The following is an 11046-nucleotide window of genomic DNA, read 5'->3' on the forward strand; positions in this document are numbered from 1 at the left end:
CAGGTGCACCCCACATAGTGGCGCCAGTCCGCGCATGAACATAGCGACACGGCGCCTGCGTGTAAAAATCACAGGCAAGAAAAGCCTAGGCGTACATAAAACAGTAGCGCTGGCCCGTGTATAAGCGCAGAATCATCAAAACACAGCGCCTGCGTAGAGAAAAGGCGCAGATAGTCAGCACACACAGCAGAAGGCAGCGCCCGACTAATAAAACTGCAGCGCAGCGGGCACCTGCAGCGAGAGCACCCATGAGCCGGTCAGCATAAGCACGGCCAGAGCGGCCAGGATACAGGACAAAACAATGGGCCCGTATATATATATATACACACACACACATGAATAGACAAACAAATAACATAAAAAGTACAAGACAAAGTACTGCAAAAAAAAATATATATATATAAAAAAATAAATAAAAAATAATAATAAAAAAAATAAAAAAAATAATAATAATAAATAAAAAGAAAATGAAAGAAAATTTTTTTATTATTAAGATTGAAAAAATTAGGAATAAGCCCACAGACTCCACAGTCAATGCAACGGGGGCCCATAGAACAGTATGCAGTATGTTAATGTATAATAGAGAATTAAATACATATGTCAGACTATCAAAAAGTCAAGACCCGTAATCATAACCTATATCGACCCCAAGACCATATTGGACGCGCACTAGACTAAGAAATACTGGGGGGGGGGAAAAAAAAAAAAGGAGAAAAGGAAATAATAATAATAATAATGATAATAATAATAATAATTAAAGAAAAAACATATAAATGCAAACATTTGCCAAGAGCAGAAAAAATGGGCCATATACAAAGAGAGCCACAGAAAATCCAATCCGTAGGAGAATGCGACAATAACCAATATAGGTAAATGTAGGCCCCCATGAAGATCCAGGAGAGACGGAATCGAAGACTCTAAAGACTAGGTATGTAGTATATCCGAGATGTCAGTAGTTAGTTTCCAAATTTATCCCAGGGATGCTGGAGGCAATCCCACATCCAAACCATATAGGAACCAGATGATCACGTAAAAAAGGCCCAGAATAGGAGAGGGACATGCGGCACCTGTAAAAAATAGGGGAAAAGCAAAATAATTAATAGATGACCCCGAGGAACAAGCCTACAGAGGCCAAAACCTATTCACCCAAAAAGCCAGTGAATAGAAGCTCCTCATTGAGCCCTGCTGGAGCTGTAGAGTTCAGGTTGAAAATCCATTACTGTATAATGGCCACACATGATGCTCAATACTGTATAATGGCCACGCAGTGCTCCATACTGTATAATGACCACACATGATGCTCAATACTGTAAAATGGCCACACATGATGTTCCATATTGTATAATGGCCACACATGATGCTCAATACTGTATAATGACCACACAGTGCTCCATACTGTATAATGTCCACACATGATGCTCCATACTGTATAATGGCCACACATGATGCTGCGTACAGTATAATGGCCCCACATGATGCTCTGTACAGTATAATGGCCCCACGCCATGCTCCATACAGTATAATGGGCCCACATGATGCTGAAAACTCTGCTCCGATCCGACACAGCTAGCGATCGCGCTAGCAGTTTAAAGCAGCGGTACATTTGGTCTGAGGCCATGCGGGAAAAGCAAGATCCCAGCCAGTACAGTGGGACAGAGTCTCAAAATCGGGACTGTCCCACTGGTTCCAGGATGGTTGGGAGTTATGCACACGCGACTCCGCTCCATACACACACACACGGCTCTGCTCCATACACCTCGAACACACATGGCTCCGCTCAATACACCTCGTACACACACAACTCCCCTCCATACACCTTGTACACATGCTGCTCCGCTCCGTACGCCTTGTGCACACACGGCTCCACTCCGTACACCTAGTACACACACGGCTCTGCTCCATACACTTTGTACACACGTGGCTCTGCTCCGTACATCTCATACACACCCGGCTCTACTCTGTACACCTCGAACACACACGGCTCCGCTCCGTACACCTCATACACACACAGCTTTGCTCCATACTCCTTTTACACACACACGGCTCTGCTACATCCACACTGTAAACCCCTCCTGACCCCACACATAAAGTTACCCTAATCCAGCACCATGACAACCAGCACAGCAGAGTCCTGCATACACGGAGGCCCCTGATTGTGTGACCCCTGACTCCTCCCCTCCTTTGACCTCATCACAGGTCCTATGTGCACAGAGCAGCCATATATGTGGTGTGCGGCTCTGCGGGTGGAGGTATGTGGCTCACATTGCAGTGCGGGAAAAGTAAGATCATGGCCGTGACATCGGGGCAGACTCAAAATTGGGACTGTGCCACTTGATCCAGGATGGTTGGGAGGTATGGTTTTAACTCAGGAAGAGTTCAGAAATCAATATTTTGTGGAATAACCATGATTTTTAGTCACAACTTTCATGCATCTTGGCATGCTTTCCACCAGTCTTTCACACTGCTTCTGGCGCAAAAATTTGAGCAGCTCTTTGTTTGATGGTGTGGAGAAATGGGGTCAGTGGGTGCTCTTGTCCGCTGGCCCGGCTGTTTTTAGCAAGACTGCATGGACCAGGGCTCATACCACTGAACGCCCGCTCTATCTCCTGGTGGGCAATACACTACACAGACAACACAGGGTTAAGGTAAAACAGTGTGGCAATACTTTATTGAACCACAACACACACAGCAAACAGAACAATCTCAGCAATTACACCAAGATGGTGCACATTACAGGGCACCACCCTTCCCCTGACTCGCCAAGATAATGGAAGATGTTACGTCAGAGCTCCCAAGGTCACTACTCCATCTGCGGTATACACACAGAGAGAAGGTAACGACAAGCATAGGGAGATATCCGAGAGCAGTCCTGTGTTCTGGCAGCTGGGTCCAATGTACTCTCAGCTGAGATCTTGAAAAGACAACAGCTCTTCCTTTTTATAGGTCATAAGTTCTCATTCAGTCATTCCACCACAGGCTTGGGGAAGGAGATAGGAGGCCATCCCTCACTGCAGGAATGTGCAAACAACATGCATAGACTGCCCTTCAGTCCAACATCAAAATGAGGTAAATAAAAATAATGTGATGAGATCAAGTAGTACTATTTCACCATTATTTGCCCAATCTTTCCCTCTCTGCTTTAGAAGTCATTACGCTGGTTCCAGAATTCAGTGCACAATTAGAATATCAGCACTTTGCAACGAGAACGACAACGTTGACGTTGCAGCGTCCTGGATAGCGATATCGTTGTGTTTGACACGCAGCAGCGATCTGGATCCCGCTGTGATATCGCTGGTCATTGCTGAAAGTCCAGAACTTTATTTGGTCGTCAGATCGGCGTGTATCGTCGTGTTTGACAGCAAAAGCAACGATGCCAGCAATGTTTTACAATGGTAACCAGGGTAAATATCGGGTTACTAAGCGCAGGGCCGCGCTTAGTAACCCGATATTTACCCTGGTTACCATTGTAAAAGTAAAAAAAAAACCACTACATACTCACCCTCTGATGTCTGTCACGTCCCCCAGCGTCCGCGCTGCTGCTCAGAGCTTCCTGCACTGAATGTGCCGGCCAGCTGAATGTGTCAGTGCTTTAGGGCCGGCGCTTACACAGTGCAGGGAAGCTGAAGGCGAGGGATGCGACAGACACGGCAATGTAAGTATGTAGTGCTTTTTTTTTTTTACATTTACACTGGTAACCAGGGTAAACATCGGGTTACTAAGCGCGGCCCTGCGCTTAGTAAACCGATGTTTACCCTGGTTACCCGGGGACTTCGGCATCGTTGGTCGCTGGAGAGCTGTCTGTGTGACAGCTCTCCAGCGACCACACAACGACGGAACAGCGACGCTGCAGTGATCGGCATCGTTGTCGAGATCGCTGCAGCGTCGCTTAATGTGACGGTACCTTTAGGCTACTTTCACACTAGTCTGTCTGTACGGGCCGTCGCAAAACGTTGGCCCGACGTACTGACGGACAGTGTGCTAATTAATTACAATGTGGGCAGCGGATGCAGTCTTACGACGCATCCGCTGCCCAGTGTGATGAGCGGGGAGGAGGGGGCGGAGTTTCGGAGGCGCATGCGCGATCGAAAATGGCGGACTCGACGCACAAAAAAAGTTACATGAAACTTTTTTTGTGCCGATGGTCCGCCAAAACACGACGCATCCGTCGCACGACGGATGCGACGTGTGGCCATATGTCGCAATGCGTCGCTAATGTAAGTTTATGGGGAAGAAACGCATTCTGCAGACAACTATGCAGGATGCGTTTCTTCTCCTAAACGACGCATTGCGACGTATTCCAGACGACACTAGTGTGAAAGTAGCCTTACACAGTATGTTAGATAGTATATCAGTTTGGAAGTCTGTCTTCTTGACCCACCAGACATAACAACTTACTGCAAATCCACAAGCCAATATACAGATAAATTCTACTTGGTTTGCAAAAACATAGTTGTCTGGGAAATTAAGATACAATTTGGTTTCTTCACAAATGGCTTGTGACTATCATCCTCTTGATTACATTTCAGAGGTTTTTAATGGGGTTCAGGTCTGGAGGTTGGCTGCCCATGACAGGGTTTTGATGTGGTGGTCTCTTAATTTTTGCCAGAGCTGTACAATGCAGTGCACACTGCTGGCCAATTTGTGTTCAGCAGCTGACCTCGGTGTGCCCATGACTGGGGGACATATGGCAGTGATATCATGTGCAATGGTGGGGACACCGAAGTCAGATGGCAGCTCCTTCGCTAGTTGTAGAAGATGATACCACATGGCTTGGGAGCGGATAAAGGTGAGTAGAATCGTTTTTTTTCATGTGTTGCAGAAGAATAAGACAAATTATCAGAGAAAGGGGCTTGTAGCGCTATGCCCGACGTGGTGTCCCCTCCTCCCTCCTGGCAGGGACACCAGCTTATCGGCCCTTTGGCACGGCCCTTTGGCATGCTCCTGCCTCCTCTGTGCATGCTGCACTGTGGCTGCAGTACTGGTACCCTGCCATCCCTTATTACGTAACATCCTCTCTATTTATGTATGGTGTTGTCCTTTATTATATAACGTCCTTTTATGTGGAGCGCCGTCCATTATTACATATTATCATGTATTGTCATCTACAGCACTGTCCCTTATATTGAAAATTCTCATTATGTTTGTTATTCACAGTGCCCTCTCTTTATTACATAAAGTCCTCTCTTATAAAATGTAAAATGACTGCTGATGGAGCAGCATCTCACCAGACAACCAGTCCATCAGCAAAAGAAGCTACACAGGCTCCATCAGCCGTCATTTCAGCTTATATCTAATAAGAGCAGATGGTATATAATGAAGAACAGGGAGTTATAAATAACAAAAATAACGAGAATCTGATATGTAAGGGATGGTGCTGCATATAGCGAGAGGGAACTATGTAATAAGGGACGGCAATATATGTAATGAGAAGAGACTGTAAAAAAATATATATCTGTAGCTTGATCGCCATAAAAGGAGGGGGGCCTAGACACATTTTTTGCCCCAAGTTGTCAGTGTCCGGCCCTGCCGTTCATATTTACTGCAGTAATGTGAGTTAGCTGTACACTAGGTTTTCCCCCTGCTCCCCCTAGTGTTTAAAAGTAGAAATACCTTTTTAAATTGTTTTTCATATTTTACTTATTAAAAAAAAAATAATATTTTTAAACTAAATTAAAACGTTAATACTTTAAATTTCTTCAATTGCTGGAAAAAAAGTTTTGATGGCAGCTTCCCTTTAAGCACACAGTATAGTGCAGCCGCTCTCAGCTGTTTTTAGAGCCTGGCTCTAGTGACCGGCACCTTGTAGCAGTTATTCCCGTTTTGGCCATGAAAGGCAGAGATGGGATATTCTGTCAAACCTGTGGCTTACAATTCTCTTAATTTCTTTATATATTTGGATTTCCAAAAGAAGGGCTCGTCCGGGATTTGAACCCGGGACCTCTCGCACCCAAAGCGAGAATCATACCCCTAGACCAACGAGCCAGCTGTGTGCATCCTGCACAGAGTGCATTCCTAAGTGCTGATTCAGGTGCCACATCGTCCCTGAGCAGTGAGATCCTATTACCTTCCTGAAACCGCTCGCCCAGCAGCGCACAGTACAATGTGATCTCCGGTGCTCTGGGGACAAAAGAAAGTGGAAAAGCACAAATCAGTCAGAAAAGACATGTACAGCGTTCTCTCCAAGTAACAAAGACAATTAATCAAACTAAACTTCAGAACAAAACTACTATCGCCATCACCCAAAACTGCACCACTAGGAAACAAAACTTATTAGCTCTGATCCAGCCAAAAAAACTTTACACTTAATACAAAAAAATGCAAAGTACAAACATGACAATATCAATATGTTCAGGTCTATTTCCAAGAGTAGAGGGGGCACTATTGCCATGAGGGGTTGCATTACTATAATTAGGCATCATTACTAGGGGGTGTATTACTATAATAATAATAATAATTTTTATTTATGTAGCGCCAACATATTCCACAGCGCTTTACAACTTATAGAGGGGACTTGTACAGACAATAGACATCACAGCATAACAGAAATCACAGTTCAAAACAGATACCAGGAGGAATGAGGGCCCTGCTCGCAAGCTTACAAACTATGAGGAAAAGGGGAGACACGAGAGGTGGATGGTAACAATTGCTTTAGTTATTTGGACCAGCCATAGTGTAAGGCTCGGGTGTTCATGTAAAGCTGCATGAACCAGTTAACTGCCTAAGTATGTAGCAGTACAGACACAGAGGGCTATTAACTGCATAAAGTGTATGAGAACACGATGCAAGGAACCTGATTATGTGTTTTGTTTTGTTTTTTTTTCTATTTTTAATAGGCCACACAGGGATAGTTAGGTTAATGCGTTGAGGCGGTAGGCCAGTCTGAACAAATGCGTTTTTAGGGCACGCTTAAAACTGTGGGGATTGGGGATTAATCGTATTAACCTAGGTAGTGCATTCCAAAGAATCGGTGCAGCACGTGTAAAGTCTTGGAGACGGGAGTGGGAGGTTCTGATTATTGAGGATGCTAACCTGAGGTCATTAGCGGAGCGGAGGGCACGGGTAGGGTGGTAGACTGAGACCAGAGAGGAGATGTAGGGTGGTGCTGAGCCATGGAGTGCTTTGTGGATGAGGGTAGTAGTTTTGTACTGGATTCTGGAGTGGATGGGTAGCCAGTGTAATGACTGGCACAAGGTAGAGGCATCGGTGTAACGGTTGGTGAGGAATATGATCCTGGCAGCAGCATTCAGGACAGATTGGAGCGGGGAGAGTTTGGTAAGAGGGAGGCCGATTAGTAGAGAGTTACAATAGTCCAGACGGGAATGAATAAGAGAAACAGTAAGAGTTTTTGCAGAGTCGAAAGTAAGAAAAGGGCGAATTCTAGAAATGTTTTTGAGATGCAGATAAGAAGAGCGAGCCAGTGATCGGATGTGGGGGGTGAATGAAAGCTCGGAATCAAGGATGACCCCAAGGCAGCGGGCATGTTGCTTTGGAGTAATGATTGAACCGCACACGGAGATGGCAATGTCAGGCAAAGGTAGGTTAGTAGAGGGAGAGAACACGAGGAGTTCAGTTTTTGACAGGTTCAGTTTCAGATAGAGGGAGGACATGATGTTAGAGACAGCGGTAAGACAATCACTGGTGTTTTCTAAGAAGGTCGGAGTGAAAGCAGGAGAAGAGGTGTATAATTGGGTGTCATCAGCATAGAGATGGTACTGGAACCCAAATCTACTGATTGTTTGTCCAATAGGGGCAGTATGCAAAGAGAAGAGGAGGGGGCCTAGGACTGATCCTTGAGGAACCCCAACAGTAAGGGGAAGGTGAGAGGAGGAGGAACCAGCAAAACATACAGTGAAGGATCGGTCAGAGAGATAGGAGGAGAACCAAGAGAGAACGGTGTCCTTTATGCCGATGGAGCGGAGCATAGTGAGGAGGAGCTGATGATCCACAGTGTCGAATGCTGCGGAAAGATCCAATAGAATTAGCATGGAGTAGTGACCATTAGATTTAGCTGTTAGTAGGTCATTAGAGACTTTAGTGAGGGCAGTTTCAGTAGAGTGTAAAGAGCGGAAGCCAGATTGAAGAGGGTCGAGAAGAGAGTTATCTGAGAGATAGCGGGTAAGACGGGAGTGGACCAGGCGTTCCAGGAGTTTAGAGATGAAGGGAAGATTAGAGACAGGTCTATAATTAGTGGCACAGTTTTGGTCGAGGGAGGGTTTTTTAAGTAATGGATGTATGATGGCATGCTTAAATGAGGAGGGAAAAATACCGGAAGTGAGGGAAAGGTTGAATATTTTTGTTATGTGAGAGGTGACAGCCGGGGAAAGGGACTGCAAGAGATGTGACGGAATGGGGTCACTGGTGCAAGTGGTCGGGCGAGAAGATGCAAGGAGCCTGCTTACTTCTTCTTCAGTAACTGGTTCAAAGTCAGAGAGTGAACTAGATGCAGTGGGGGAGGGAGGACAGTGCCTGGTATGAAGAGATTGGGAGATGATTTCCTGTCGAATGTGGTCAATTTTTTCTTTGAAGTAATTGGCCAGATCGTCAGCGCGGAGATCTGTGGTTGGGGCCTGTTCTCTTGGGTTGAGTAGGGACTGGAAAGTGTCGAAGAGACGTTTAGGGTTATTGGACAGTGAGGTGATGAGGGTGTTGAAATAGGTTTGTTTGGAGAGGTGAAGGGCAGAGTTGTATGTTTTTAGCATGAACTTATAATGGATGAAATCTTCGGGTAGATTAGATTTTCTCCACAGACGTTCGGCGCACCTGGAGCATCGCTGCAGGAAGCGTGTTTGCAGCGTGTGCCACAGTTGTCGCCGTCTGTGTCGAGTTGCTCTATGTATAGGAGGAGCAGCTTCATCCAGGGCACTTTGCAGGGTTTCATTGTAATGGTTCAGAGCAGAATCAGGACATGAGATGGAGGAGATTGGGGCCAATGAGGACTGCAAGTTCTTCATAAGTTTCTGGGTGTTAATGGCCTGTATGTTTCTATAAGTGTGGAAAGTGGGGGTGACCTGAGCGGGATGGCAGTTCTTGATAGAGAATGAAAGAAGGTTGTGGTCAGAGAGCGGGAGAGGGGTGTTTGTGAAATCATCCACTGAGCAAAGTCGGGAGAAGACCAAGTCAAGGGAGTTTCCATCTTCATGCGTTGGAGAGTTAGTATGCTGCGAGAGGCCGAAAGAGGAGGTTAGAGATAAAAGGTGAGAAGCAGACGGGGAAAGGAGAGAAGCAATGGGGATGTTGAAATCACCCATGATAAGGGTGGGGGTGTCACAGGAGAGAAAGTGTGGAAGCCAGGTGGCAAAGTGATCCAGGAACTGATTAGAGGGGCCAGGAGGACGATACACCACCGCCATTCGCATGGAGAAGGGGACGTAGAGTCTGACAGCATGGACCTCAAAGGAAGGGAATACAAGTGAGGGTACTTGGAGGATAACTTGGAAGGTACATTTGGGTGAAAGGAGCAGACCAACGCCTCCACCTGCTCTGTTGTCTGATCTTGGGGTATGAGAAAAGTGTAGTCCACCATAGGAGAGAGCAGCAGCAGCGGTTGTGTCTGACTGCTGGATCCAGGTTTCAGTAAGAGCCAGAAGATTAAGAGCCTTAGAAAGGAAGTAATCATGGGTGAAGGAGAGTTTATTACACACAGAGCGAGAATTCCAAAGAGCACAATTGAAAGAGACAGAAGGCATGCATGGAATATTAATAAGGTTAGAGGGGTTTCTGGGTGTAGCAGTTGGGAGGTTTGACTGGCTATAACATGGGGGGCCGGGGTTTGGAGAGATGTCTCCAGCGACTAGGAGAAGGAGGATAGAAAGAGTGAGCAGATGGTTAAGTGATTTGTGAGAGCGTCTTTTGTGTTGGATGGTGGGACTGAATGGATCTGCGCTGTTAAGCAATGTGAACAGAGCATGAGTGCTATACATAGGAGAGGCAAGGACAAAGGGGCCGATATGGATGGAGTTTAAAGAGTTTATGCAAGGGCGGTGAGTGAATGCAGCAGCCAGGATATAGATTATACAGATACATATGGTGTGTATTTGTTCTGTTTCAAGTGAATAGGGAGTAGGTTTAGATTGTCTTACCTGTCTCCTGCCCTGTCTAACTGCCATGTTATAACTGCGTCATACTTTGAAAAAAAAGTACACGAATAATAGTGCACGAATGCACCCCTGCATGAATGCATCCCCAAGCTATGTCTACATTTATAGAAGGCTAGCTCTTAGATCTCACTTTTTTTTTTTTTTTTTTTTTTTTTTTTTGGGAAAGGGGTGTTTCTCCCCCTCTGGTTACCAATCAATCTAACTCAGTTGAGACAGCAGGACACAATAAATGTAGTGATCAGATAAACAAATGTCCAGGTCTGCATGGATCATAAACCCCTTTGAAAAAGTTATGCGATCTCTCTACATAGGGACAAGCAAAAGTGAGTTAAATATCTATAAACACAAACAAATGCATAATAAGATGACTAACATATATAGCTATATGCAGGATTCAATGCCGAAGATAGAATGAATCAGATACCATCCAAGCCGCTTGCTGTCAGGGAATGGAGCAATAGACATGCAGGATAGTTCAGTTCAGGGAATGAATGATATGTTTACCTGTATTGAAGAGAAGAGAGATGCTTGTTATATTCTGCCATGTTATAACTGCGTCATACTTAGAAAAAAATATACTTTGAAAAAAAAAGTACACGAATAATAGTGCACGAATGCACCCCTGCATGAATGCATCCCTGTTGTGAATTCTATTTTTGGGCTCCCTCTAGTGGTCACAAGCGGTACTGTGTAGTGTTGTCTTTCTGCAGGTTGGCTGCATCAGCTGGTTCGTTATCTTTGGTTGGTTTCCTATTTAGCTCACCTGGAGACTCAGTTCCTTGCCTACTATCAATGTATTCAGTGCTCTTCAGATTCCTTGTGGCTACCTTGCTCCCAGTCTCTCCAAGACAAGCTAAGTTTTTGTTTGATCATTTTTTGATTATCAGTGTTCATTATGTTTTTAGTCCAGCTTGCCAAAATGTGATTTCCTCGCTTGCTGGTTGCTCTA

The 11046-nt window shown here is 45.3% G+C and overlaps 1 non-coding gene across 1 annotated transcript; it reads right to left on the bottom strand.

Annotated features, from left to right (window-relative positions):
• Positions 1–5910: 5910 nt before the first annotated feature.
• Positions 5911–5982, bottom strand: TRNAP-UGG (transfer RNA proline (anticodon UGG)). The gene has a single exon. It is a non-coding gene; the product is annotated as a tRNA-Pro (tRNA).
• Between the last annotated feature and the right edge of the window lie 5064 nt (positions 5983–11046).

The sequence above is a fragment of the Ranitomeya variabilis genome, chromosome 3 (genome assembly GCF_051348905.1).
Source record: "Ranitomeya variabilis isolate aRanVar5 chromosome 3, aRanVar5.hap1, whole genome shotgun sequence".
NCBI classification, from domain to species: domain Eukaryota; kingdom Metazoa; phylum Chordata; class Amphibia; order Anura; family Dendrobatidae; genus Ranitomeya; species Ranitomeya variabilis.